The following is a 26,319-nucleotide window of genomic DNA, read 5'->3' as shown; positions in this document are numbered from 1 at the left end:
CCATGTTCAAAAGCTGTTCACATGGAACCCTTCTCCACTTCAGCCTTGAAGAACTGGGTTGCAAGTGATGTGCCGTTTTACAGATGAAAGTCAGCATCTCAAAGAGTGCCTGGAAACAGATCAAAGCATATTAAAAGCGTCAAAAACTGCTTTATTAATTTGTAGCCTGCCTTTGGGTCTATGCTCTAAAATATTTTCCTTTAAAGGTTAGGTAAGCAGTGTAAATAGTAAAATAGCACATGCCAGTGAAACGAACACACAAATCTAATTAAATTTCCTTAAAATAGGCACTTCAATGCACATTTTTGGACACTTTGACCCAAAATTGCCAAATTTTGATTATTACCTAAAACTCAGTTCAGGAGCTGTGAAGTGGTTCAGCTTGTTCTAAAATGCAGGCAAAACAAGTCCTGCTTCTACAGCCAGGTGGGTTCCAAAGAAAGGCACAACTGACTTATCATACCACTATAGATCAGGGGTTGTGGGACATTTAAAAAATATGTACAGGTTCTCTCATTATTACATGTGCCTCTTGAGAAAGATGAAGCGAATGATCACGGACAATAAGCACTGGAGGGATAATGGGTGTGGGGTGAACACTTACTTCATTTGGGATGCTTTGCCAAATGAAAAACAGGTGTTATTTTCAGCTAGATCTCATTCTATGAACATTCCAAAGTCTACGTTGACCACCTGGAAAATGATTTCCTCTTTAGTTTCTGATGCTTCAGAAATTTGTTTTCAGTACATCACTCTCCAACCTCCCTGCTGGCTGGGGGAAAAAAATATTTCATCCCAGCTGCTAATTTTTCCCATTGTTGCTCCTGCTAAACCTGGCCATTCAGTAAGATAACTGTGTGGTTTTCCTTTCCTTTGCATTTGCAATATCCTTGATCAATACCATTCAGTTACCCTGCTGAGGTTAGGCAACAGATCTGAACGACTGGTGACCAAACGAAGGTAACACAGCCCGCCAACCACATATGGTGACCCACCAGGGGCTCATTTAATTGTTGTTGTTTCTTTTGCTATTATGGAATGCAAAGCCAGGGGCTTGTCAGAACACCTGGTATGCACAGGCTGCATTGAGTCTGATAGGCCACAGAATATGCTGGTTTGCTAAAAAATACTCATGTTTTACCAGGGGTGGGAGGGAGGTCTCAAGTTGGGACCTCCAAAAGCCAGTATCCAGAGCCTTACCTTCTTTGAGTCACCCGTACTCTGGGCTAGGGCTTCCTTTAGGATGCAGAAGGTGATCAGCTGACCTCTCCACCCAATGGAGACAGGCAAGGCCATATAAAACATTCCTTCTACACTAGCCTGAGCAACTTCTTACAATGAATAGCAATCTGGATTTGTCAGTTGGGTATGTGGTCTATAGCCTTTCCTGCCTCTGGCCTCCTGCGTGGCTGATTCACATGCCTTTGCCTTATGCTAAACTCCACGGCAGTCTGTCATAAGCTCTGCTCCAGCCTGGACTGGGAATGGTTAGCTTCCCATTGGAGATTTAAAGGCCTTTACCGGAATGGTCAGCTTTTGTATATATGAAAAGAGTTATTCTCCCTTGTGTTTGTGGACAATGCAATAAAAAGTGGGCAGTCAGTATTTTACCTAACTGCTCATTAATACAATTATTATTGGTGCTGCTGCTGTTGTTTAGACTTGTAAGCCTTTTGTTACCTGAAGGCCTCCAAGCAATTTACAACACATTTAAAATATAAATATGAATATATTGAAGAACAAAGCAAACCCCATAAAAGCCACAGGAAGCTTTGGCAACACACTAGTAACAAAGTAACATCATCTTAGTCTGTCAAAAGCCTGGTGGGGGGGGGAGCTTAAGTCTTTACCTAGTGCAGAAAATATGTCAATGAAGGTGCCTGGCAGACCTTGCTTGGGAGAGCATTCCACAGATGGGAAGCTACAACCCCTTAGGATCTCTTGCCACAACATTTCTGGTTATAGGTCCTGCGGACATACAGCAATATTATGAAGTTAAAGTTACATAAGTGATATATAAATCTATATCTATGAATGCTGTTCTGTAATTAAAAAAAAAAGTTTTGTGAATAGTTAACTGAAGGGCAAAGATTGACAGTTTGTTTCTAGTGGAGGCCTGGAAGATAAAATGACTAGGTCTTCAGTTGGGATCCTGTCAAGGACCAGCTAGGCCAATACAGTGACTTTGTACCTTGTGAAGTTTTCCATTATGTCAGTTGACATTAAAGACCAGCTTTTATACAAGACAGTAGAATAAAAAAGCTCGGACTGAGATAGGTTTTTAGTGGGCATTCCATTTGTACTCATTGGCTCTTGAGTTGATGGGTTGACAGTGCAACATTTGATTGGTTACTGAAGAAGTGTCTGCACCAAGGCAAGCACACACTAAAGAAGCCAGAGTAGGGCTGAGAGGTCCTAGCAGCAGGAAGCAGCAGCTGTCCAAAGAGGAACATGTTAGGCCACCAAAGCTGATATCACAGAAGGCTGAATTATTATTATACTTATTTACACCTCACTTTTTTTTTCCTGACAGGGACTCAAGGCGGCTTACAAATAAAGAACATCTAAAGAAGGTCTGCAAAGAGCAAAACTCCTGCAGCAGTACTCCAGAAGAGCTGAAGACAGAGTGACAGCTGTTTAGTAGATGCCCACAATGAGCAGTGAGTCCCTGACCATAGTGAAGACTTTGGGTTAAGTTCTGAACAAAACCTCTGTGTTTTAACTGGGGAAGATAACACATGGACAGTGGGCTATTGGTGTAGAAATAGGGAAGAGAACCATCTAAAGTGCATAGCTTCCTTTAAAGAATCATGGGAATTGTAGCTCGGTGAGGGTCACACTACAATTTCCAGGATTGGGAAGAGCCACCTGCTTTAAATACATTGTGTGGCTGTGACAGGAGAGGAGACAGAGTGCTCTTGTACTCGGGTGCTGCTTACTACGCGTTCCCATTGGCATCTGGTGGGCACTGTGAGGACAGGATGCTGGACTAGATTGGCCTGATCCAACAGGGCTGTTCTTATCAGCGGCATCTTTGAGCAGAATCCCAAGGCTTGGCAGGATGGTGCAGATCCTGAAAACTTAAGCAATTACTGTGGATTGTGTGTGTGTGTGTGTGTGTGTGTGTTTAGTAACAGCTCCTAGGACACCCCATTGACCATGTTGATTGAGGCGCATGTAGCGCTGTGTACCACCTGCCCTTGTCCTTCATGTGGAATTTGCTTTGATGTCATCTATAACTGTGTGAGCTGATCTACTGTACCGTTCGGCCTTTGGTGTCTAAGCTAATCATGGCTTTGAGGCTCCTGCAGTATCTAGATACACAGCAGGAAAGAGAGTTTCATAGTTAAACTCTGAATTCACTTATTTTCATTCTTTGATGTTATTTTAATCTAGTTTTGACGGGACTTTTCTTCTCTGTCACCCCACTGCCCTGTTCCCATTTGTACATTGAGGGTTTCTTCTTCCACCCTCTCTTTTCTTCTTCTTTTGCATGAATAAAGCAGTTGTTATTAGCAGGACAGTCACAGGCCCCTAATGAGATTTGTTTCTGCTACAAGTATAACTGAGCAAGCAAATGCTGTGACAGGGTGCCTTGGCTTAATGTTGTTGGCTTCCCAGAAAATTTCTGTCCTTACGAGCTGTTAGACAATCTCAGGCCGATCTTACCATGGGCAAAAATCCCCAGAAATTTTGAGGGAAAGTCTTCAGGAGTTGGGTTATGAGTTTAGGTGGGTGATGATCTGATGTCAGGGCTGGGAAATGAGTCTGAGGTGCTTTAGGTCAGCTAGAGTTTGAAACAGAATCCTAGACTAATGAAGTGACTCGAGGAAAACAAAGTCAACTTGCAAGCTGTATGAAGGAGATCTTAAGGTTTCAGGCAAAGACATGAGTGACAACTTTGCATTATCCCAAACAACCCGGTCAGCCTGGGCCCTTGCTTTATGTGGTCTGCCCACTTTAGAACAAAACAAAACTGCAAGCACCATATGTATACCTAGCACTTCCTACATTTATCCTTTGTCTTGTTTTCAAATGAAAAGTACAAAAGTACAAGTGCACAGAGTTAAGGTAAGTTGTAAAACAACAGGAAAATGCCTCGGTGATATGGGGAGTGGGAGATGTCCTGGTGATGGCATTAGAACTAGCCAATCAGTGCCACCTACAGCTAGGTTTTTCTGGAACCATTCCCTCCATTCCCCCCAGAGTTTGACCCTGGTTAGCAAAGGGTATGTTGGAACTGATCATGGTGCAGGACTTCCAAAGAAGCCCTAGTTATCTGCAAACATTACAGCTGTCTTTACCCTGGTTTTATACAATTGGAATGTTAAAGGGGTGTGTGTGTGTGTGTGTGTGTGTGTGTGTGTGTCTCACACACACGCACACACACACACAGACACAGACACACAAAACACTGCTTTCCCCCTCCAGCTTAGCAAATGGATAACAGGAAACAGACAAAGCTCCTTAACTTTTCTTTAATCTTCTTCACTAGTGGAGGTTTTTTTTAAAAAAAGAAATAAAAAAAACATACGAGGGGGGGAACAGCGGTAATTGTCTGAATGATCTCATTATTGTCAACAAGACTGAAACCTTGAAGTCTCTGTGCTGAAACACTGATACATTTAGACAAAAAAAAGGGGGGGGAACGGTGCTTACATGTTGTTCAATAAATAAATAAGAGCTAGAGAGGAACTCTTGAGATGAATGGATGCCATGAGAGAGCTTCAGCTTGTCAGAATTATACAGTGACATTAATCACAGTTTTAACAGGGATGCTGCAGGCGGCTCACACAAAGTTCTCATTATATCTTAAAATAAAACAGAACAAAAAACGGAACAAAAAACCCCTCCCTTCCTTCGAAGTCCCTTAAAGTAGTATTCTAACAAGGATATTTTTTGAATTAAAAAAAAAACCCACCTGAAAACAAAAACAAAACACAATACAAATTGGGTTTCTTCATTACAGAGGATGGCAAAAGCACCAGGAAGCTGTCAAACTGAGTGTTGGTACCAACGAAAGATGGTGGGAACAGAATAAACCTTATTCAGTGATGGAAATAAAGGCTGTTTGCACACAACATTTCTAGAATCAATGGAGGCCGAGTCTTTTCTATGTAGTCTGCACACAATGGAAATATAGTGCAAATTTGTTGCCCCTAAGAAGCGCCTCTTGAGAAACTAGTTTCATTCCCCGGGGGGGGGGGGGGTCATTGCATATTGATTCTGCATTATCCCACAGTGTGCCTGTTTGGAAACAGATAGAAGTGGGCCCACAAATTGGCTGGTGGGGGAAGATCCATAGCTGCCCAATGATGCTGTGGGTGGAATCACTACTTCCTTCTTCATTCACCTGGGGTACGTGCAGGGAAGGAAAAGGTGTGAATAATGTAAAGGAAAAGATTTTCAAATGTATATCAAATAAACAGACCCCCGCTTATGGATGGCAGGACCTAGGATCAATCTAGATTGAAAGTGGTGTGTTGAGTAGGGCTGCCATACGTCCGGGAAATTTCCGAAAGGCCTGTTGAAACTTTCGGGGTGTCCTGGTTTTTACTTTTCGAAATATGGCAACCCTCAATTCCAGATTGAGAAAAACTACATTTTCTACATCTAGAAATGGGTTAGTGTGCATGCAGCCAAATTGAGAGACACAACCTTTAACAGAGAAGGCTGTCCAGATCATTTGTGACACTGTTCTTTAGGGTCACCATCTTTGCGGTAACAACAGTGCAGAATCCTGCAGAAAGCACCTTTAAGGCTAATGAATTTATTTATTTAACAGTGCAATACACAACTTGAGAATATATTTTTTAAACTGGAGCTTCTTTTCAAGGAAGGGGATGTTTATTAAAGTCCCCCCAAAAGGAGACTGCAGCTATTAAGACCCACAGCTGCTGCTCATATCCCAGCGTCAAAGGAATTCCTGGGGGCTTCAGAGGTTTCTGCTGCAAAAACCTTTATATTCCTGTGAAACACAGGTGTGTTGTGACCAGAGTTTTCTCACAGCAGGAAGAAAAAACAGTCCAGGGAGAGATGAAGGGAGAAATCCATCTCATATCAGCTTCCTTTGGAGATTAAGAGCCAATTCACTCTTGGCTTTTTTGTTTCCTTTTGCAAAGGCAAAAAGGAAAGGCCTATTCTTCAACTTGCGGTGTTTTTTTTTACCACACTTCTTTGACGACCCAAGTAAAACCCATCCGCATACAATTTACTTCCTCGCACTAGTGATTAAGGGTTTTTTGTAACCCAACAAGGTTTCATCATGGATAACTGATGTCAAAACCTGGATACACACAGCCAGCAAAAAGTTACAGGGCTAATGCCCAAGGTCAGCACCATCGGGCACTTGGCAAAGGTCATGGTTTAGGAAGGGACCCACTGCCCATCCCAGTAGGTTCTACCCAATTTTGGGGGTTCCCAGTGTGTGTGTAACGTCACTTGCATGATGTGCACATGTGATGTCACGTGGCAGGAGGCTGTGAGGCCTGCTGCAGCCGTGGGAAAGCCCGACGGGACCCATCACAGCTGTGGGGAGGCCCAGCAAGGCCCGTTTCAGGCTGTGGAATCTTGAGGGAGCCTAGCTGGCCCCCTGCTTGAAGATTTAAGGAGAGCCTTCAGCTGCTCAGCTCCCCCAAATGGCGCCCCTGGCTCATCCCCACAGCCTCCTGGTGCTCCTCCTCCTATTTTTGCCAAAAACAGCTTTTTTTTTTTTTGGTTGCTCTGCCAGCTTCCCAGCAGGTGGGTCACTGAAGGACACAAGCATAGTGGATCCATCTCACCTAGTGAGCCGCTTCTGGCCTTTGCCCTTGCCCCCTCTAACCCAGCGAGCAGTGAAATGGGACTTATTTCCAAGTAGATGAGTATAGGATTGTGCCGAAGAATTCTGGGAGCAGTAGTTTAAGGGTGCAGAGAGCGGTTAGGAAACCCCTATTCCTCTCACATAACTATGATTCTGATAGGTCCTTGTGAAGAGGTGTTGATTGATAAACCACTCCGGGAATTGTAGCTCTGTGAGGGGGGCAGGGGTCTCCTAACAGCTCTTGGCACCCTTAACAAACTACAGCTCCCATAATTCTCTGGGGGAAAGCCATGACTGTTTAAAGTGGTATAACAGTGCTTTAAATGTGTGGTGTGAATATGCCCTTAGTGTTGCTTTACTTCCTCTTCTTCATTTCTTAAAAGCCTTACAACCCTTACCACAGATGTTTCAAGGATGGCTTCTCTGACTTCCACTCAAACGGTGGGTTGAACTATAGATCTGAAAGCTTATATTTGTTAAGAGGGGGTGGGGGGGAAACCCCTGACAGCTGTTTTGTGTTATGCATCTACTCACTCTGGTATTTCAATTGGCTGTTACTATCAGAAACACTGTTCCACCACCACAAAAAGTGGGGTTGCAGATTCTCTTCACATCTTGGGTTGAATAATGGGATGAAAACCCTAATTCTGGAACTACATTAAGAGCGCATAAGGCAGAGTAGAAAAAACAAAGCAGCTGCTAGATCTAAAGAAATTTTCATTAAAATGATCTGCATGCGGTGTCAGATTCCCCATACTTGCAAGAAATACAAGGCCAACTAAATTGAGTAGACCCACTGAAATTCACGGCATTAAACCCATTGAGTTCAATGGATTGTAGCTAATATTAGTTCTATTTAGAGTTTACCCGCTGAAATTCATGGGCATGACTCACTTAAGTACTTTAATTTCAGTGGGTCTATTCTAAATAGAACTGCATTGAACATAACTCAGTGGGTCTCCCTAGTATGACTAATGATGGGTATTGTCACCCATATGGTTTAGCTCAGGGTGGCAAACACCAGATGTTGGATTACAAATCCCAACAATTTCAGCCAGCGTGGCGAGTGTGTAGGGCTGGTGGCAGCTGTACTTGGCTTAGCTAATTCATGTTGCTGGCAGCATATGGAACAAAACACAGGCTTCAGGCAAATGTGGTGGTCCTGTAAGTATGTAATAAACTTCAGGAAACTTATCATAAGAACTATCAAAGAGACTGGAGAGGAAATGATGTCTCTAAAACCTGAAATTTTGTTCTTGCTCTGTTTGGACAATCTATGAAAACAGAATACAAATGCCTAAGTAAACAATACGTAGATTGCAGCTCATAATTTAGTTGCTAAACACTTTATGGCCATGGCCATAGCTCTGTGGTAGAGCATCTGCTTTGCATGCAAAAGAAACCCAGGTTTCAATCTGCAGGTTGTGCTGGGAGAGACATCTGGTCTGAAGTGCTGGAGAGCCTCTGCCAGTCAGTGTAGGCAATGCTGAACCAGGTGGACCAATGGTCTCACTCAGTACAAGGCAGTTTCCTGTGTTCCTGGGGGTGGGGGGGAAATCTAGCAATGCTTGACGACTGATTCCAAAACAGCTGGCAAACTTCAGCGATGGGTAAATGGAACAATCATACTCATGGAAGTTTGGAGACGCTTTGTCTTGTGTTGGAACAGAATTAAGTTATATCAAGGAGTCCACCAAGAGATAAGAAATATTGTATAAGAGATTTTCAGGTTGTAACCTCTTTCTGGTGAAATGTTACCTCTATGTATTTATTTGGTTAATTTTTAAGTAAACGTTTTGCAATGCCAAACCGGGGAGAGGGGATGTTTAGGAAGGGGCTGGAGTTCTCCATCTCTCCTCCCTTGCACACCAAATATGGTGGGCATTTTGCTATCTAAAACCTACATGCCAACTGCTGTTTCTTTGTCATGATCTAGTGTGACCAGAAATGGAATTGAAAGCAACAGGAACTGCTGTGGTGTTGTAGTTAATTTCAACTCTGCAAGGCAGGTGCTATTGTTTGTTTGTTTTGAAAATTTGTTTAGAAATTTTCCAGCAAGAGCTCTCAGAGCAGCTAAAACAATAAAATGCACCGATAACACAATAGAAATAGCAATCAAATAAAATATAATATAAACAGGAGCAGTGCAGGGGGACACACATTGTACAAGCCTAATTAAAATGAATAAAAACTTAAATCTAACACGCTTGGGGCAAAGGAAAGGGTTTTCATTTAGTGCTGAAAGGACATAATATTCAGTGCCAGGCAAAGGTCTCCAGGGAGAGCATTCTAAATTCAGCTCAGGGCACCAGAACTCTACTTGCAACATGGGGATAATAATCTTGACCTACCTTGCAAGGTCACTCACAGATGACAACAAAATGTACATGAAAGAGGTTTACTCATTTTTATTTCTTTATTTCAAGCCTGTTTGAGCAATCTCGAGTTAAAAGGATGTGATAGCAAATGATGGGAAAGACCCCCGCCCAAGACTTTGGAAGGCCACTGGATTAGACAATACTGAACTTGACGGACCAGTGATCTTTGAGCTGGCTCATTTTGAAAGCTCTTTACTATGGGTGGTATTCAACACTAGTCCTGTTCAGAGTAGACCCATTAAAGTAAATGATCATGACAGACTTCAGTTCTTTAATTTCATTGGATCTACTTTGAGTAAGACTTACCGTACCGTAGTAGGCAGCTGGGAAATGTCATTTGGATTCCTTACGAAGCCCTGGAACACAGCAACATTGGCATCATTGCAGGGGTTTAAAACTGGCTTCCAGGTTCTGGTGTTCAGAATTTATTCACTTTTTAAAAGGATGGTGCATCTGGGCTTTGCCTTTGTCCCTGCCAGGGTGTGCCCATGATGGACACAGCCTGACTCAGTAGACAGTAGCTTTGTCTGCTCCCGCAGGTGAGACAATCCTCAGGCTTGTGTATCTTTTTTGGGAAAAAACAATAACCATGAACAACACTGGGACTGGCGCAAAGTAGATGGAGCAATAATCAGATACTTTCACCTCCTTTAATATATTGCTTCTAAATAAAACTGAAAATGACTGGAGAGGTGAAATCAAAAAGCCTTTTACTGTCTTACAAGGCAGTTGCTAACCTCGTTTCCTGCTAAAATTGAACTTTTTTTTATTGCGGGAGGCAAACCCACACTATGGCCTTACTGGTTTAAATGTAATTTCCTCTCCCCTGGGAACTGTAGCTGTGTGATTATTTAAGGGGAGGGGGCTCAAGCAATTTACAGAGATAATTTTTTGCATGTCGCCAAACTATAATTCCCAGCATTCTTGGCCTGGAGAGAAAAAAACCATTATGGTTAAAGCTGTACAAAACTGATCTGTGTTTGAGTTGTACCACTTTTCTCTCTCTCTCTCTCTCTCTGTTAGAAAACAAAGCCTCTCTGATCATTCCCCCCTTCCAAACATACCCTCCCCTCTTTCCTTCAACAACTATGAAGAAGGAAAAGGCTGGTTAAACAAACAACAGATGTGAGCAGAGCTTGCTGTGTGTGTATGTGGTTGTCTCCTACCTTTAACCATATGTGCATTCTTCTGCCAGGGTCTGGTCATGATTTTGTCCTTTGAGGCATTCCTGCTAATGCTGTATAGGGAGGGAAGGAGTTGCTTGTATACCTTATATAGGCACAACTTTTATTCTGTATGTACAATAGTGGAATATTCTGCTCCACCATGGGATTATCTCTTAGTAGACGTATTTAAGATTATAATCATCAGCTGCCAAGGAGACCAGCCAATTTCATAACACATACATGCTTAAAATAATGATGATAAAAAATAATGAAGATTAGATAGATAGATAGATAGATAGATACTTTATTGTCATTGTATGTAGTACAATGACAACAACAACATTCTAAATGTACAAAAGTTGAACGTTTTCTCACAGGGCAATCTTATGGCGATTTACGCAGTTCGCAGTTCCATGGGATGTGTTTCTTAGTAGGTGTGTTTAGGATTGCATTGCAATCTTCAACTGCTAAGAGGACCAGCCAATTTCATGAAATGTACAGGATTAAAATAATAGCAACTGAACTAAAATATTTGAAAACAAAGCACACTTAAGGATTAGCGAAGATGTACATTTAAAAAGAGATTTTAACACATCGTATTAACAATCCTGAGCAGATTACACATTCCCCTTGTAGATTTCTTATAAAGCCTTAATTATGGGTGGCATTCACCTAAATCCTACTCAGAGTAGACCCACTGAAATTAAAGAACCTATGATAGTTTAGTGCAGTGAACGGGGACTCGCCGAACAGGTGGCTCGGTTTGGGGGCGGCTCATGAGCTGGTTAAATGACCCCCATGGGCTGCTTGTGGCCCTTGAGCCTTAGGGTGCTGACCCCTGATTTAGTGGGTCTACTCTGGGTAGCCCTAGTGTTGAATACTACCCAATGTATGCTTGTAGGTCCCCTGGCCTATTTTGAGGCCGCTCTGACTTCATTTAATTATCCTGAATGAGATGCACTTTGTGGCTTGTGTATTGATGCCTCATCTGCACATTATTTGGCACTGGTTCTGACTGGGGTATGCAATGTTGTGCCCTTCAGATGTTGTTCAACTCCCATCAACCCCAGCTAGCAGGGTCATGGATGATGGGACCTCTAGTCCACAATGTTTGGTGGACACCACATTGGCTACCTCTGCTCCAAGTTGTGTTGCATAAGAAGATAAGAAGAGCCCTATTGGATCAAGCCAAAGCCCATCTAGTCCAGCATCCTTTTCTCACAGCACCAATAGGAACATAGGAAGCTGCCTCTGACAGAGTCAAACCATTGGTCTATCTAGCTCAGTATTGTCTACACAGACAGCAGCTCCCCAGGGTTTTAGGCAGGATTCTCTCCTAGTGCCACCTGGAGATACCAGGAATTGAACTGGGGACCTTCTGCATGCAAAGCAGATGATCCACCACGGAGATACTGCCCTTCACTACAGATGCCTTCTGCTACAGCAGAGTCATCACAGCAAGAAAAGAAATTAAACCATGAATTCCAGCTTTTGAAGGATTGACCTAGAGATTTTTTTTCCTGTGGAACACCTTTAATACTAACCTGCAAATGATAAATGAGCATATAAACTCACCACAAGCAAATGAGGACGAAAGCTTATTGTCGTACAACCTCCCTGCAAATAATAAAGGTGGCTGCTTAATAGATACTGAACAGAAACCATATATTTAATGCATACATTTTCACCCAAAGAATCCTGGGAACTGCAGTCTAACCCTCCTGGAGCTGTAATGCCCAGGGCCCTTAATGAAGTACAGTGCCCAGAATTCTTTGGGGGAAGTAATTGTGCTTAAAATGTATGGTGTGTGCTCAGGCTATAGTTTAACCCAGTGGTTTCCAAGGTGGGTGGTACCACCCACTGGGGGCAGTGGGATTACCATGGGGGGTGTTAAGAGGCAAGTGGGGGTGGCAAGGGGTTGCTGGAGGTGTAAATGTCTATCATAGTTTGAAAAGCTGGTATCACTGGATCAAGGTCATCCATTTTAGCCATCTTCAAATATCTCAAGGGCTGTCACATGGAAGAAGGAACAAGCTTGTTTTCTCCTGCTCTGGAGGGTAGGACTTGAACCAGTGGCTTCAAGTTACAGGAAAGCAGATTCCAACTAAATATTAGGAAGATCTGCTTGACAGCGGAAGTCTCCCTCGGGAGGTTGTGAACTCTCCTTTCTTGGTTTTTAAGCAGAGGTTGGATGGCCATCTGTCATGGATGCTTTAGCTGAGATGTCTGCATTGCGGGGGGTTGGACTAGATGACCCTTGGGTCCCTTCCAATTCTATGATTTTGTTGAATTAATTAAACTAAATAGTTTCAATTGTATTTCAAATAAATGGACAATTAATTGCTACTGTTTTGAATTTTATTGTATTGTTTTATTCCTCAGTTGGCAATGCAAACTGCTATTCTGAGTAGCGCTTTTTATAGGGTGGGGGCACTGAGAATAAGTTTATGGAACAAAAGGGGGCAGTGATTTGGGTCATCTGGAGGAGGCCTAAGTCACAATACTGAGCTAGATGGGCCAATAGCCTGCTTTTATATAGGGCAGCTTCCTATGAACATCTGCACATGATGTGTGGAGTTTGCCGGTTGTAACAGCAGTGAGTATTCTGTATGAAATTCCTGTGGCCGGCACACTGCCTGTATATTTTCTCAGGTGCCGCAAGAGTCACATACCAACTGTGTGCTGAAGAGTCTTCCACTCCTGAGATACTTGGCTAGCAGGACAGCATTACGCACTTGGAAACCGAAAACCCAGAACAGATTCCCACCCCTACCCCTTTCCTTCAGATATACCCGTAAAATGCTTTGCTCTGTTGCACATTTGATGGTCTGCGGCTTCTTCTCCTTTTCGGTGATTTATGAACATCTTTGACGTCTCTCGTTCCCTTCTTTCTTCAGGTTGCTTTGAAGACAGAAAGGTGAATGATCTTAAAGCCAGACGTTAAATCCCAAACAAGCTTTACAAAAACCAGAAGCTAAATATTTCCCCTCTTTCCCCACTTCGTGGGGAATTTCCCCCCAAAAATCCTTCATACACACATAAATACATAGATCAAATCTGCACATGTAGTTTATTAAGGGTGCTGGGAATCAAAGCTCTGTGTGAGGGGGAAACGACAATTCTCAGGGTGTGTTTGGAGGAAGTTGTGTGCTTTTAATGTATGCTGTGGGTGTGACTATACTCTTCCTCCTTAACCATACAGTATTTAATTATTTTTTCACTTCCTATATTTAATTCAGAAATGGAATCTGGCAATTAGAAATGGCCAAATCTATCCATTTTGGCTTCTCTCATCTTCCAAATTTCCCGGTCACAGTTTCTCAAATTTAAACTGACCATTTTGCATTCCCAGGTGCATTCATTAGAAGTTTTCCATTCAGAAACATACAGTTTGGTATAGTAAAATACGTATAAAAGTACGGAAATGGACTTAAGAACCAAAAGGAGATTCTGGATGTGCTTTGCGAAATAGGTGTCAGGTCCTAGGAGCAGCCAATAACCCCCTAATTTCTGAAGTATTTGCCCTGGATCCAAAGCTGCTGCTGATTTTCTCTCAGCAAGAGGAGATGCCATTGGTCTTTTGTTGCTCTGAGAAAGTAGTGATGTCATCTGGCTTTATACAGCCTTTCTGTTGCCTACCAGTCTATGGGAACATTTTTCCCCAGCTAAAAGTAGCATTCTGTTAATCAAAATTAAATAATTCCACATGAAATGTTCCTTTGGGCTTGCTCCTATATGGAAGAGTTAGTGGGTAAGGGAAGTACTATACTGTGTAAAATATTGTTGGCATTAAAATTGTTTTGCGCTCCTCGGAACAAGATCTCTGGTTCCATTCTAGGCAAATGCTCTTATTTGGAATGGAAAACACACACACCCCAAAACACACACACAAGTTTGGATTTTATATTATTTTTTAAACTGGCCTATGGAATCTTAACTGCCCAATTTTTGTTTATACAGCCAATTTAGATCAAAGTGATATTTGGAGGCAAAGAAGAGACAAATTTGGAGGCAAAGAAGAGAAATTGGGTTTTCTCCAGACTGATGTTTGCTCCAATTTATCACTAATAAAAGCAGTGGGGCAAGGGCAAAATCACTCAGACCTGTGCCAAGAAATTGCAAGACAAATGGAACACTGCTTGGACCCATGCTTTCTAGGTGCTGGATAAAAACACAAATCTGGGTGAGCCCTAAGTTAGGTCCATTAATTACAACTGACCTTCTCTGCATAAAAGGTATCTTCCTAAGTGACAATGAATACATATATTGCGGCTTCATTCCTATATTCTAACATTATCAAATGGGAGGCAGTATATTATATTTTAAAAATTTAAGATCAACAGGAACGACATATTCCTGAAAGAAAATTTGAGTTGATAAGGGGGAATAATGACTGCCATCTAAACAAGATACAATCCTGCATATTATCTGTATTGCTTGGAAAACTCCATTGCCTTGTATTGTTATGAATCTGTGGGTGCAAGACACCCTAAATTCCGGATGAAGTTAGTGTTAGAATTTAATTAAGGCCAGTCTGTTGCTAGACCCATGTGTGTTAAGATGTGTGTTAGATGCTTTTAATTCTCTGGAATTAACATATGTGAAAGAATTAATTTAGCTAGGCAAACTTCCTAAACTGTGTATTTGACACCTAGCTAATCCCATGGAATAACTCAGACTAATTTTCTTGGAGGTGTCAGCCTGTGGGGCAATGAGCCGTTAGGACAACAATGGATCACCAGGAATCTCTCTGAGGCAACTATGGAGTGAGGCTCCTTTCACACCTCAGAAAAAGCAACTGTGGGTTAGAAGCTGGGAGGAAGATGTTATGTGACAAGCAGAGAGCAAGAGGCAGAGGAAAAATAGCTGATGTCTGAACCCAATGCTGCGCTTCTGGAAGGGGCAAGGCCCTCTTGGAGTATAATGCTGGGGACCCCTCCATCAAAGGCTCAGGTTGTATATATGTGTAAATAAAGGATGCCACCGTCACCGCTGTGCCTTATTTTCCAAAAAGACACACAGACCCTGGGTAAGTGCCTGAAACTCCCTAGAACAGAGGTTTTCAACCTTTTTGAGTCCACGGCTCCCTTGACCAACTACATTCTTTCTGCGGCACCCCCGTGAGGCTCAGGAGCCCAGTTATGTCACCCCTTGCATGCAGAGCTGACAGCCTCTCACCCTTTTTCTCTCACCCTTCCCTTGTGGAGTGTTCCCTCAGCTTCCTCTCCTCTCCTCCCCCAAGGCAGTCCTCCAGGCAGATGCTGCTGCCATCCCAGGTCTCTGAGCTGCCCCCCACCCCACCCCAAAGAGAAGTGCCTCCCAGAGGCACTATTCACCTGCAGAGCTTATAGCTAGGGCTGCTGCAATAAACAGCTATGCAAGCCTTTGGGAAGCAGATATACGAGACGACATCAGAAGAGGGAGAGAGGAAAGGAAAGACGGACAGAGGCCATTGTTGTCCGCAGCACCCCTGACCATCATGCAAGGTACCCCAGGGTGCCATGGCACACTGGTTGAAAACACTGCCCTGGAATATCGCAGTGCTGTGGAGGTTGGGGGTGCCATTTAGCAGTATGCAGTGGTTACAGCTGGGAGATTTTGTATTTGTAGTTTGTGATTTTGTGTTCTAGACACATATACTTGCACATGGTTCTAAGGATAGTTGTTCATATTCAAACAATCATTCTTTTTGATATCGATTCCTTGCCACTTTGGTTCTTGTGCCTTTTGTCTTTTCTTCCTTAAATTTGGGGGACCTCACCTCCCCTGTTTTTTGCCAGGCTCTATATTATACAGGATGCTAAACTACTTTGGCCTGACCCAGCAGACATCTCCCTGTTCTCTTACATCTTTATGTCCTTCCCTTAATCCAACATTGAAGCAACAATCCTCCACATACCTGGGCTCTAACGCTGATATTGAATGGCTAGTGTAAATACTCTGAGACTAGAAAAAAAGAGAGAATAAAGGATGGATTGCTTAAGATTAAGGCATGCAGATGGAGTCATCGCTATGGGTCCGTCCGTCCCCCCCAAATCTCTTTTAGGACTCCACCTTTTTATTTTTGCTGAATGGCAAGATAACATAGTGGTTATAAACTTCATGGTATGTGTCCTTTCTTCCTACTTAACTTTATCTGTTCCCTTGAAAACTCTTATTCCTGAAGTATTTATTATTACATTCAAACACTTGCCGATCCCAGGACAACAAAACCTGCCTCTCATCTCCAAAGAGCCATAACCTTGGGAGCCAACAGACCACACACCCCTCCAAGGTCACCCAGTAAAACTTGTCTCAAGTTATTTTTATTATGTCAGACATTGGCTATGATTCACAGGCCACCAAGCAAGAGAATGTCCCCTTCAACCATCATTGTCCTTTGTTCTTATGCATGAAGATAGCTCCACAGTAGATAACACCTCCTGACTACAATGGGATGAAGGGCTTGTTTTTGTACAGAGAGGTCCCACACATTTCTGCAAAGCCAGTTTTCTCCAATGTAATGCATTTTTGTATGTTATGTTTAATAACAAATGCATTTGTTGTATGCATGCTTTGGTATGTGCAGTTTTTCATAGACATTACCCAGCAGGAGAACTGCACTGCAAATTCTGGAGTGAATGGCTGCATTTTGGTTCCTGGATTGTGTTGGAAAGTACAGATTAGGTATATTTGCCATTAAATCCCTAATGCCTACATGGCATTGCTGGCATCCGAATGCCAGCCCATATATCTCCCCCCCGCACTCCACATTTACTCTTGATTGCTGCTTCCCAGGTAAGGTCTGATAAGTTTAAAAACTGTTACCAACAATGCACTTACTATGTCTGAACAATGATGCAGGCCCCAAATACTTGAAAGGCTACCTCCTTCCCTGCACACCCTCTTGGGTGTTATGATTGGCAGAGGGGCCCCTCTGGGTATTTCCTCCACCCTCAGCAGCTTGGGGAGTGGGGTAGCCTGGGAGAAGGCATCCTGTGGCAGCCCCTAAGTTGTGGAACTCCCTCGCCACATGGGTGAGCCTGGCACTTTCATTATACAGTCTTCTTTACCTTGGCTTTTGAAAATGTACAGTGGTACCTCTGGTTACGTACTTAATTCGTTCCGGAGGTCCGTTCTTAACCTGAAACTGTTCTTAACCTGAAGCACCACTTTAGCTAATGGGACCTCCCGCTGCCGCTGCGCCGCCAGAGCACGATTTCTGTTCTTATCCTGAAGCAAAGTTCTTAACCTGAAGCGTTATTTCTGGGTTAGCAGAGTATGTAACCTGAAGCGTATGTAACCAGAGGTACCACTGTAGAGGCATATTTTTAAGCCCCACCTTAGTCCTGTAGTTTTAAGTTGTTTTAAACGGTTTTTAATAATGTGTTTTAAATGCTGCAATCTGCCCTGGGACATTAGGGTGAAGGGCAGGTAATTAATAATAATAACCACCACCACCACTACTTGTTTACAGTAGTAAGCCCGTATCTTGATGCACCCCAGGAGGCTGACTAAGCTAAGCCTTTGCTCCGATCCAGCAGGGCTCTCCTCATATATCCTTATAATTTGGAGAAAAGCTGCAGTGTGTGAAGAGTGAGGTGTAGCTCTTCTTTATCCCCACAACAGCCCTAGGAGGGGGACATGCTAAGAGAGAATAGTTGGCCGAAAATTCACTCAATAAGCTTTGTAGGCAAGTGAGGAGGACATGAACGGGAATCTTTCTGTTCCTAGTTCAACACTGACCACTAAGCCACACTGGCTTTCCTTTCGTTTGCAATAACTGCACGCTAAACATATTACTTGCACTCCACAGCATGCGAGCCTAGAGAGAAGCTGAGGCAAAGCAGCTCCACATGTTGACAAGCTACTAGTAGCCACCAAGCGGTAAAAGTGCACGGAATTAGCATTCCTAGCTGTTAAACACCCTAAAATGTTTGGAAAATATAATTGTTGCGGCCGCAGCCCAGGTATTCGGTGTCTCTGATCCTCACACAGTTGTCAAAAGCTCACGAGCTCAGCAGAGTGTTCCAAGTACACAAGGAACTCCAGCCAACAAGAAGGGAGAGAGGAGAGGGAGGGAGGTTTCTCTTTACTCGCATGGAAGGAACGTAAAGGGGGGGGGGAGGATTTGCCTCAATGATTCACCCTGGTTTCTAAGAACGCCAAGGGACAAGGCGATCATACTGTTTGCTTGTTAAGCAGAACAAGATCATGTATCCAACCTTAGCAAACATCTGAAGACATTGGTGCGCTGGGCAAATACCAACATCCTATCTGTGTGCTTTGAAATGGAGCAGCTTCTCAGCTCTCTAACGTGTCAAAGAAATCTAAGATGCCACAGGATATACTGCACCTCTGTCAGTCATCTGTCAAGGCAACAGGTTGGATCCAAGCTTAAGGTAGTTGGACTGAGCTCCCACTGAAATCAATGGGACTTGAGCCGTGGCTAACTTAGGCCCCATAGAGGTTGATAGGGTTGGCAGGGGCAGAAATTAGGTTCAGTTCACTTGGAAAGGGGAACCTTACCAACTTTCAAAACAACGTGCAAACTGAAATGCAACCATCCTTTGTAATCTATACGTCTCCAAATTTTGCAATGCAGTTCTCCAGCTGAGCAACGCCTACAAAAATGCACGTACTGGGATAAAGTGTGCGTGAAAATGCACATGGCATTGAAAACTGAATTTTTGAAAAATGCATGATCTAACGGGAGACTGCTGCCCACTGGGAGGAGCTCAGGAAGAAAAAACGTCATGGTACACCTGCATCAGCACAACCAGATGTGTTCATCTGCCTTAAGAGAGCTTCAGCACATAAGTTACATAATGGAATCGCAGTCAGAAAAATATATACATCTGCATTTGATTGGAATGTGGTCAGAATCTTGAAGAGCTTCCACCAAGGAGATAAAACGGAAGCCACGGCAGTCATAACATCTTTTTAAAAATTGGACTGCTGCTCACTGCACTTGAAGAGTGAGTTGCTACGTAATTCAGATCTCCCAAATTTTATCAATCCACTGCTGTTTGTGAAATTTCCAGTTCTGCACATTTAACATGACTTTACCGAGGAAGATCTGCCTGGAGAAATCTGGGGCCATTAAGTTCAAATGGCAAAGCAACATAGCTCTAGTCTAGGAGGTGAATAGGAGTCTCCTAACAACTCTCAGCACCTGTAACAAACTACAGTTCCTAGGATTCCCTGGGGTGAAATCTATGACTGTTTAAAGCTCTACAGGGGAAGCTATGGCTGTATCATGCCACTTTAATGTTTAGTGCACATGGGGCCTTCGTGTGATTAAAAGGAAACACATCCACAACAATGAGGCATAGCTCTATGGAAGAGCAGCACTTCTAGGTGCTCCGAGAAGACTGGAGCAGAATATCTGTAGAATATCTTGTTTAGAATATCTACAGAATATCTGTAGAAACAAGCCTTTGGAATTCCACCAGTAGTCCAGATCCACAAACTATTTTGTTTAAAATACTTGTATGCCATTTTTCAGGGATCTGCGCTTCTTAGGCATCTTACAGAAGATAATTAACTACATAAAACAATCTTTAAAATACCAAGGAGACAATCTAAACCTAAAACAACAGGTCTAAAGCCATTTAAAAGACAACTAGAAGCACTTAAAAACATTTTAAAGCCATTTAATTGATCGCTGTTTCAAACAAATAAATTTTCAAGGTACACTTAAAAGCTAGGAGGGTGTTCCAAAGATACAGCACCACTACACAGCCTTCTGTTGAAACTGACTATCTCCTTCAGATAGACTGCAGATGAGGGGGGGGGGGGTTTCTATCACCTCGGGACCATAGGAGCAGTTGTACTCACTTAAGCAATTGTCCGGGTTAATCTCACAGGCAAACAGCAAACTGCAAAAGCGCAGCCAGGTGTTAATAAGGGGTTTGCAGAATCAATACAAGACTGGTTGTAGAAACTGCAGCTGTAAATACAAAACCAGCTTCCATTATTTCCTCCAAAAGGTGTCACATACATTAAAGGCTTATTTAAAGAACATTCTTGTCATACACCATTTAATTTCATTGCACAATTTAAACACACACACACACACACACACACACACACAGGCATATGCTCACATTTCTTCAAGGCAATGCTGGGGGAGGGGGAGAGAGAGAAACAACCTGACAACCTGTCAAATCAACATTAAAGCGTTGGAGGGAAATAATTAACAATCACACCATGCTTGAACAAGTGTCACAAAGATACCACACAGCTAACGCATTCATCCTCAGTAGCAGAATCAAGAGTGTAAAACTGCTAAGTGTTTCCCTTCACTTATTTTTTTTTTATACAAAACAACAACCCCAAAGTGGATTGATATTGTTTCTGCTAATTCTGTTTTAGCAGGATTTGGCATAAATAAATGTGGTTTCCAGCAACTGATATTCAGAAACATTGCTGTCTCTGACTATGTGGGCTGAGCACAGTCATCATGGCTAGTGGCATCCATAGCCTTCTCCTCTATTAATTTGTCCAATCCTCTTCAAAAGCCATCTAAACTGGTGGTCATCACTGCCTCCTATGGAAGAGAGTTCCATAGTTTAACTCAGTGCTGCCTGAAGAAGTTCTTTCTTTTATCTGTCCTGAATCTTCATTGGATGTCCATGAGTTCTAGTGTTATAAGAGGGGAGAGGGCCTCCTCTCTATCCACTTTCTCCATGGCATGAATAATTTTATAAACTTCTATCATGCCACCTTTTGCTCGTCTTTTCTCTAAACTAAAAAGTCCTAAACACAGCAACCTTCACTCACAGGGGAAAGGTTCCTTGTGCTATTTGAGTGAGCCTAAGAGGGGCATATTTACCTGTCTTTTCACCCTTGTGTCTCCCAGAAAGTTTGTTCTTTAAGGGAAGTGGGTTCATTGCACAAGACCTCCCTTATAATTGAACCTTGAAAACAGTGGCAAGTCTGGAAGCAGATCATTGTCCAATCTTGCTCAATACTGACTACACCGACTAGCAGCAACTCTGCAGGGTGCCAGGCAGGAGTCTTGTCACAGACCTGCCTTTCTGCCCAGCCTAGAGCATACCCTCCAACATTCCTCAGATGAAAATAGGGGCATTCCCCACATCCGAAACTGACCCTCCTCAAACAGACCCCATTTTTATCTCTATCCCCACCCCAGCATTTCCTGTCAGAAGTAGGGCAAGTGCCGCCGCCACTTCACCAAGGGACACACACCTTCCGCCGTCCAGATAAAACCCCTTAATCCCAATTTTATTTTATTATTTGGTAGATTTACAAAAAGTAAAGCATACATAAATAAATTTTAGAAAGGGGCAAGATTACATGCGGACACATAAAGCGTATTTTTTTTTAAAAAAAACAAGACTCCTTTTGCTCTGCTTTCCTCCCCCTTTCCTGCCGCAGCCTCTCATCTTTGCCTACTCTCCAGTCGCCGCCACGAACTGTCCAATGGAGGAGGCTGGCAGCAGCGGCCATGGGGAGGCCGGGAGCTCTCTCGCAGCTTCCGCTGCCGCTCTGGAGAAGCACAGTCTCCTCCTCCTCCTCCTCCGTGAGCTCAATTCTGGCGGCCCTGGCAGGGGAAATAGGGACATTCCGGTATAAAATCAGAAGCTGGGATGACTTTCATAGTTCTGGGACTGTCCCTGGAAAATCAGGACACTTGGAGGGTATGCTAGAGTCCAGACACAGATGCAGATCACCTCCTCCCAGTTCATCAGATCCAAGGTAAAAGAAAAAGAAAAAAAGAACATGAGCAGAAAGCTGCCTCAGAATCAAGAATTAAGAGATTTGGGGTCCAGCAACAGGCAACATCCATTTCTCTTAATTTGTTTTACAGTAACCAGGATACTGGAGAGATATTTTTTTTTAATGGGGGGGGGGAGATCTGGCGAGAAAAAGTGAGCGAGGATCAGAGAGAACAAAGTGAGCGAGGATCAGAGAGAGCAAGGTGATTGCTATGACACTAAGACAATTAATCACTGCCAGAGGTCAGGGGTCACACAGCAATGCATGCTGGGAAGAGCAGCAGGGATTCTTAGGCACTGAATGAACAGAAGTGGGGCTGGGTGGGGTGAACAGGAATAAACTGCCATGTCAGTGACTGAATAAGAGATTTGGGGTTCTTGTCACTTAACTACAAGCAAGCCCTTAATAATGAATTGTTAGTGCATGGGGGCATGGGGGGGCTTAACAATCCTTGTTTGTCAAAAGCACTAAAATCACCATTCATATTCAGTCTTCATACCTTTTTTCTTTCTTTTTTGTAATGAACACCCCAGGCGTCCTGTTTGATTAATAGATCACTACTTGACTGACAAGTACAAATGTGAGCACGGTGTGATTGTAAACGGTGCAAACATAAATCTACGCTGCTGCAATGCCAGAAAGAAGCCTCTTCATGAGCTAGACCTGAGAAGGAACAACGCCCAGCAGACTAACAATTCACCACACCCTCCAACATTTCTCCAATGGAAATAAAAAGTAAAGGTAAAGGACCATGTGTAAGCCGCTTCTGGCAAATCAGAGCAGCGCATGCCACAGAGCCACCCGTGCCCCAACCATTGGAAATAGGGATGTCCTATTCTATAACAATAATTTTATTATTTATACCCCACCCACCTGACTGGGTTGCCCCAGCCACTCTGGGCAGTTTCCAACATACAGTATATAAAACTTCGAAAACATTAAACATTAAAAAACTTCCCTATACAGGGCTGCTTTAAGATGTCTTTTAAAGGTTGTATAGTTACTTATCTCCTTGGCTTGGGGGGGGGGGTTCCACATAATTCCATACCCTCCAACCTTTCTTTGATAAAAAATAGGGGTGCCCAGTTCCAAAATTTGCTTAGGAGCAAGGCTGCTGCTGGCTGAGCAGGCCTAAGCCTGGCAGAGGGAAAACAAGCCCTTAAAATAGTCTTTGAGTTATATCGCCCTTTTTGCTGGCTTAACCTATGACAGGTTGTCAGCACAAGTGACCAAGCTAAACAATCTTAGAATCCCGCCTAATACCCCCATCTCTGGTCCTGCCTCCAGAACACCCCCTTTTCAGGGTTTACAATCTGCTAGGCTTGGCTCAGCCAGCTGGGTCCCTTATCTGAGCTGAGAATGGGGAGTTACACCTGTGTAGCCCAGTCTCAGCCACGGGTCTCCTGGATCTGCATCCTGATGGAGCTCACATTGTGTCTAGTTTGGACCCAAGTATTTCTTGGAAAAAAGAATCTTAAGCATGCCAAGGCCAAGCAAGGCCAAGACAGTATAAAATAAAATCAAAAACGGATTTTGTACATAATGGCCATAGCCAGGACACTCTACGCCAAAGCATGAAAAGAGCAAAGAGAGCCAAAGAAATTGGAAACAGTTAGGAACTTTTGGGAACAATTGGAAATAATGAATCTAACTGCAGTGATGCAATCTGGCAAACTAATCAAAGAAACTGTGATTAATTGGTTGCCTACAATAACACATATTAAAAGAGAACACAAAATATGAAATACGGGATTAAATCAACTGCTGCTGTGCCTGTGAGCAAAATAAAAGATTCTGACCTGGCCTGAGGAAGCTCCTACGAACGTCTCTGGATATTGAGGCAAGAATGCAGCAATCATAAGAACATATAAGAACCTGCTAGATCATGCAATGGCCCATCTGGTCCAGCATCCTGTTCTCACAGTGGCCAACCACATGCCTGTGGGAATCAGGCAAGCAGGATCCCTCTCCCTGCCTATGGTTTCCAGCAACTGGTACTCAAAGATACTGCCTCCAAACATGGAGACAGAGCATAGCCACCATGGCTAGCAGCTATTGATAGCCCTCTCCTGCATGAATTTGTCATTTTACAGCCATCAAAGTTGGTGGCCATGGCCGCCTCCTATGGGAGCGAGTTCAATCATTTATCTGCGCACTGCATGAATAAGTACTTTATTTTCTGTCCTGAATCTTCCAACTTTCAGCTTCATTGGATGTCCATGAATTCTAGTGTTATGAGAGAGAAAAACTTTTCTCTCTCCACTTTCTCCATGCCGTGCATGGTTTTGTAAACTTCTATCATGTCACCTCTATCATGGGGGTAAGATGAGGACTCTGCCATGTGAGATGTAGTATGCTATGAAGAAAGCGGCAAAGTTCAGCCAGCATCCTCTGCTGACGCCTGGAACTTCGCTGACAAGACAGGGGGGTGAATTTTGGCTTACATCCTCTATCCTTACAAAGAAAGCGATTCTTACCCTGCCTGCATCCCCACTGTTTGGCCTGCTCCTGCCTCTTGTTTTCTCCAGTTCATTGATGGCAGAAGTAGAAAGAGAATCGGTGATGCTGCTGCTTTGTAACGGTTGTGTTTCCAGGTGGGCTGGCACAGATCATGTCACTGCGCTCTGAGGATGCTCTAAGGTGCGATGAGGCAGGACGTGCTTTGATGCAACCCAGAAAGAAAAAAAACTCTCTGAAGCCAAACGCCATTGACAGAAGAAAAAGAGAAGAGAAGAAAAAAGGTGCTGCTGGTAATACCACAAGACATCTCCCCCTCATCTTACAGTAATGTAAGAAACTGCCTAGAGCCTTATTGAGTCAGGACACTCAGCTCAATATTCTCTACATGGACTGGCAGCAAGGTTTCAGAGAGGGAACATTCACAGTCTTCCCTGGAACCCCAAGGATTCAACCTGAGACCTTCTGCATGAAAGCAAATGCTCCACCACTGAGCTGACGAGTTTCCTTCAGAGGTGGCTTTAGGGTGGCATAGTCAGTTGGGCTGCACTGGGTGCCAGGGCTGCAACAATTATGTAGAATGGAGCGGCAGAGGGTGCTGAAATTTACCATCGCACAGGCTGCTGCTGGAATTTGAGAGCCCAAAGTCCACCACTGCTTCCTTAAGTCTTGAGTAGGGCACCAAGGGGCTTATCAAGGGTCTATTTCACAGAGGGTAAATCTATCAGTTGCTACTAACCATGACAGCTATAGTCTACCTTCACTGTGAGAGGAATCATGCCTCTGAATACCAGGTGATTGTGAAAAGAGAATTCCTGCAAAGCTTTTTATGGCTACGATCCTATGAACTCTTACCTGGGACTAAGCGCTAATAAACTCAGTGTAATGTTCAAAGTGAGGTGAGATGGGATGGGATACCACTTCTCTTCATGTTTGAGGTTGGATGGTTATCTGTCACGTATGATCTAGTTGAGATTCCTGCATTGCAGGTGTTTAGACCAGGTGACCCTCAGGGTACCTTCCAAATCTACAACTCTATGATTCTGTGATCGACCACAGTGGGCCTAACACCCCCCCCCCATCCTTTTCCCTCTTCCACTTCAGGCACTTACTCACATCTGGGTAAATCTACATAGGATTGCACTAAAAGATCACCAGTTGTAATTCAGTATCCAGTGAAGAATCTCAGAAGCAGCTGTGGCACAATAAAAAAGAAGTTTCAAATCAGTTTTGTAATTAAAATGGGAAGCCTTTGAGAAAATAATAAAGAATACATAAAAAGAGGATGTTAAATTCCCAATCTGAACTGGAAGTTAGGTTGTTGTTTTTGACAAGATTTGGTCTTGCTGTTAAACCCATCCAGCTAAGCTTTCCCCCTGTCCCCAAACAGCAGAGTTTCAAGAAGTCTAAACACATGTGGACCATTAAGCCTGTTTGAGGAAGCATGAATCACTTTGGCCAACCCTAGAGGACTACCAGGGAACATATTTCGTAATGCTTCTCATTCTACAAACATTCTAAAGGGTCTGACAGCAAAATGGGGCAATATGCTTTGGGGTTTACATCTCTGCAGACCTGTGTGCCATCTGCCCTGAGACCATGAGTAAATGAATTCAGATGCCTAGCCCCACCTGAAATCAGAGGCTCTTTTTTGATACACAAAAATCTAGATGTGCCCTCAAAATGTCTCTTAGCCTAAAATCAAGACACATGGTCACACGTGGAGAGACATCTGGCCATTGATTTACATCCCAGCAGAATTCACGATGTAGTATGCTCCTTCCCAGCAATG

General features: G+C 43.3%; 1 long non-coding RNA gene across 3 annotated transcripts; it reads right to left on the bottom strand.

Moving 5' to 3' along the window:
• Positions 1–24,923, bottom strand: LOC117050865. 3 transcript variants are annotated; one of them, XR_004427134.1, is made up of 5 exons: positions 24,548–24,923; positions 20,166–20,277; positions 13,139–13,247; positions 10,347–10,417; positions 1–109 (listed from the first exon to the last, which is right to left on the bottom strand). It is a non-coding gene; the product is annotated as an uncharacterized LOC117050865 (long non-coding RNA). The 3 variants fall into 3 exon arrangements; XR_004427133.1 differs by lacking the exon at positions 1–109 and adding an exon at positions 9,775–10,109; XR_004427132.1 differs by lacking the exon at positions 1–109 and having other exon boundaries at positions 10,127–10,417.
• Positions 24,924–26,319: the final 1,396 nt, after the last annotated feature.

This window comes from Lacerta agilis, chromosome 8 (genome assembly GCF_009819535.1).
Source record: "Lacerta agilis isolate rLacAgi1 chromosome 8, rLacAgi1.pri, whole genome shotgun sequence".
NCBI classification, from domain to species: domain Eukaryota; kingdom Metazoa; phylum Chordata; class Lepidosauria; order Squamata; family Lacertidae; genus Lacerta; species Lacerta agilis.
The sequence above is the reverse complement of the archived record's forward strand: the minus strand, read 5'-3'. Positions and strand labels throughout refer to the sequence as shown.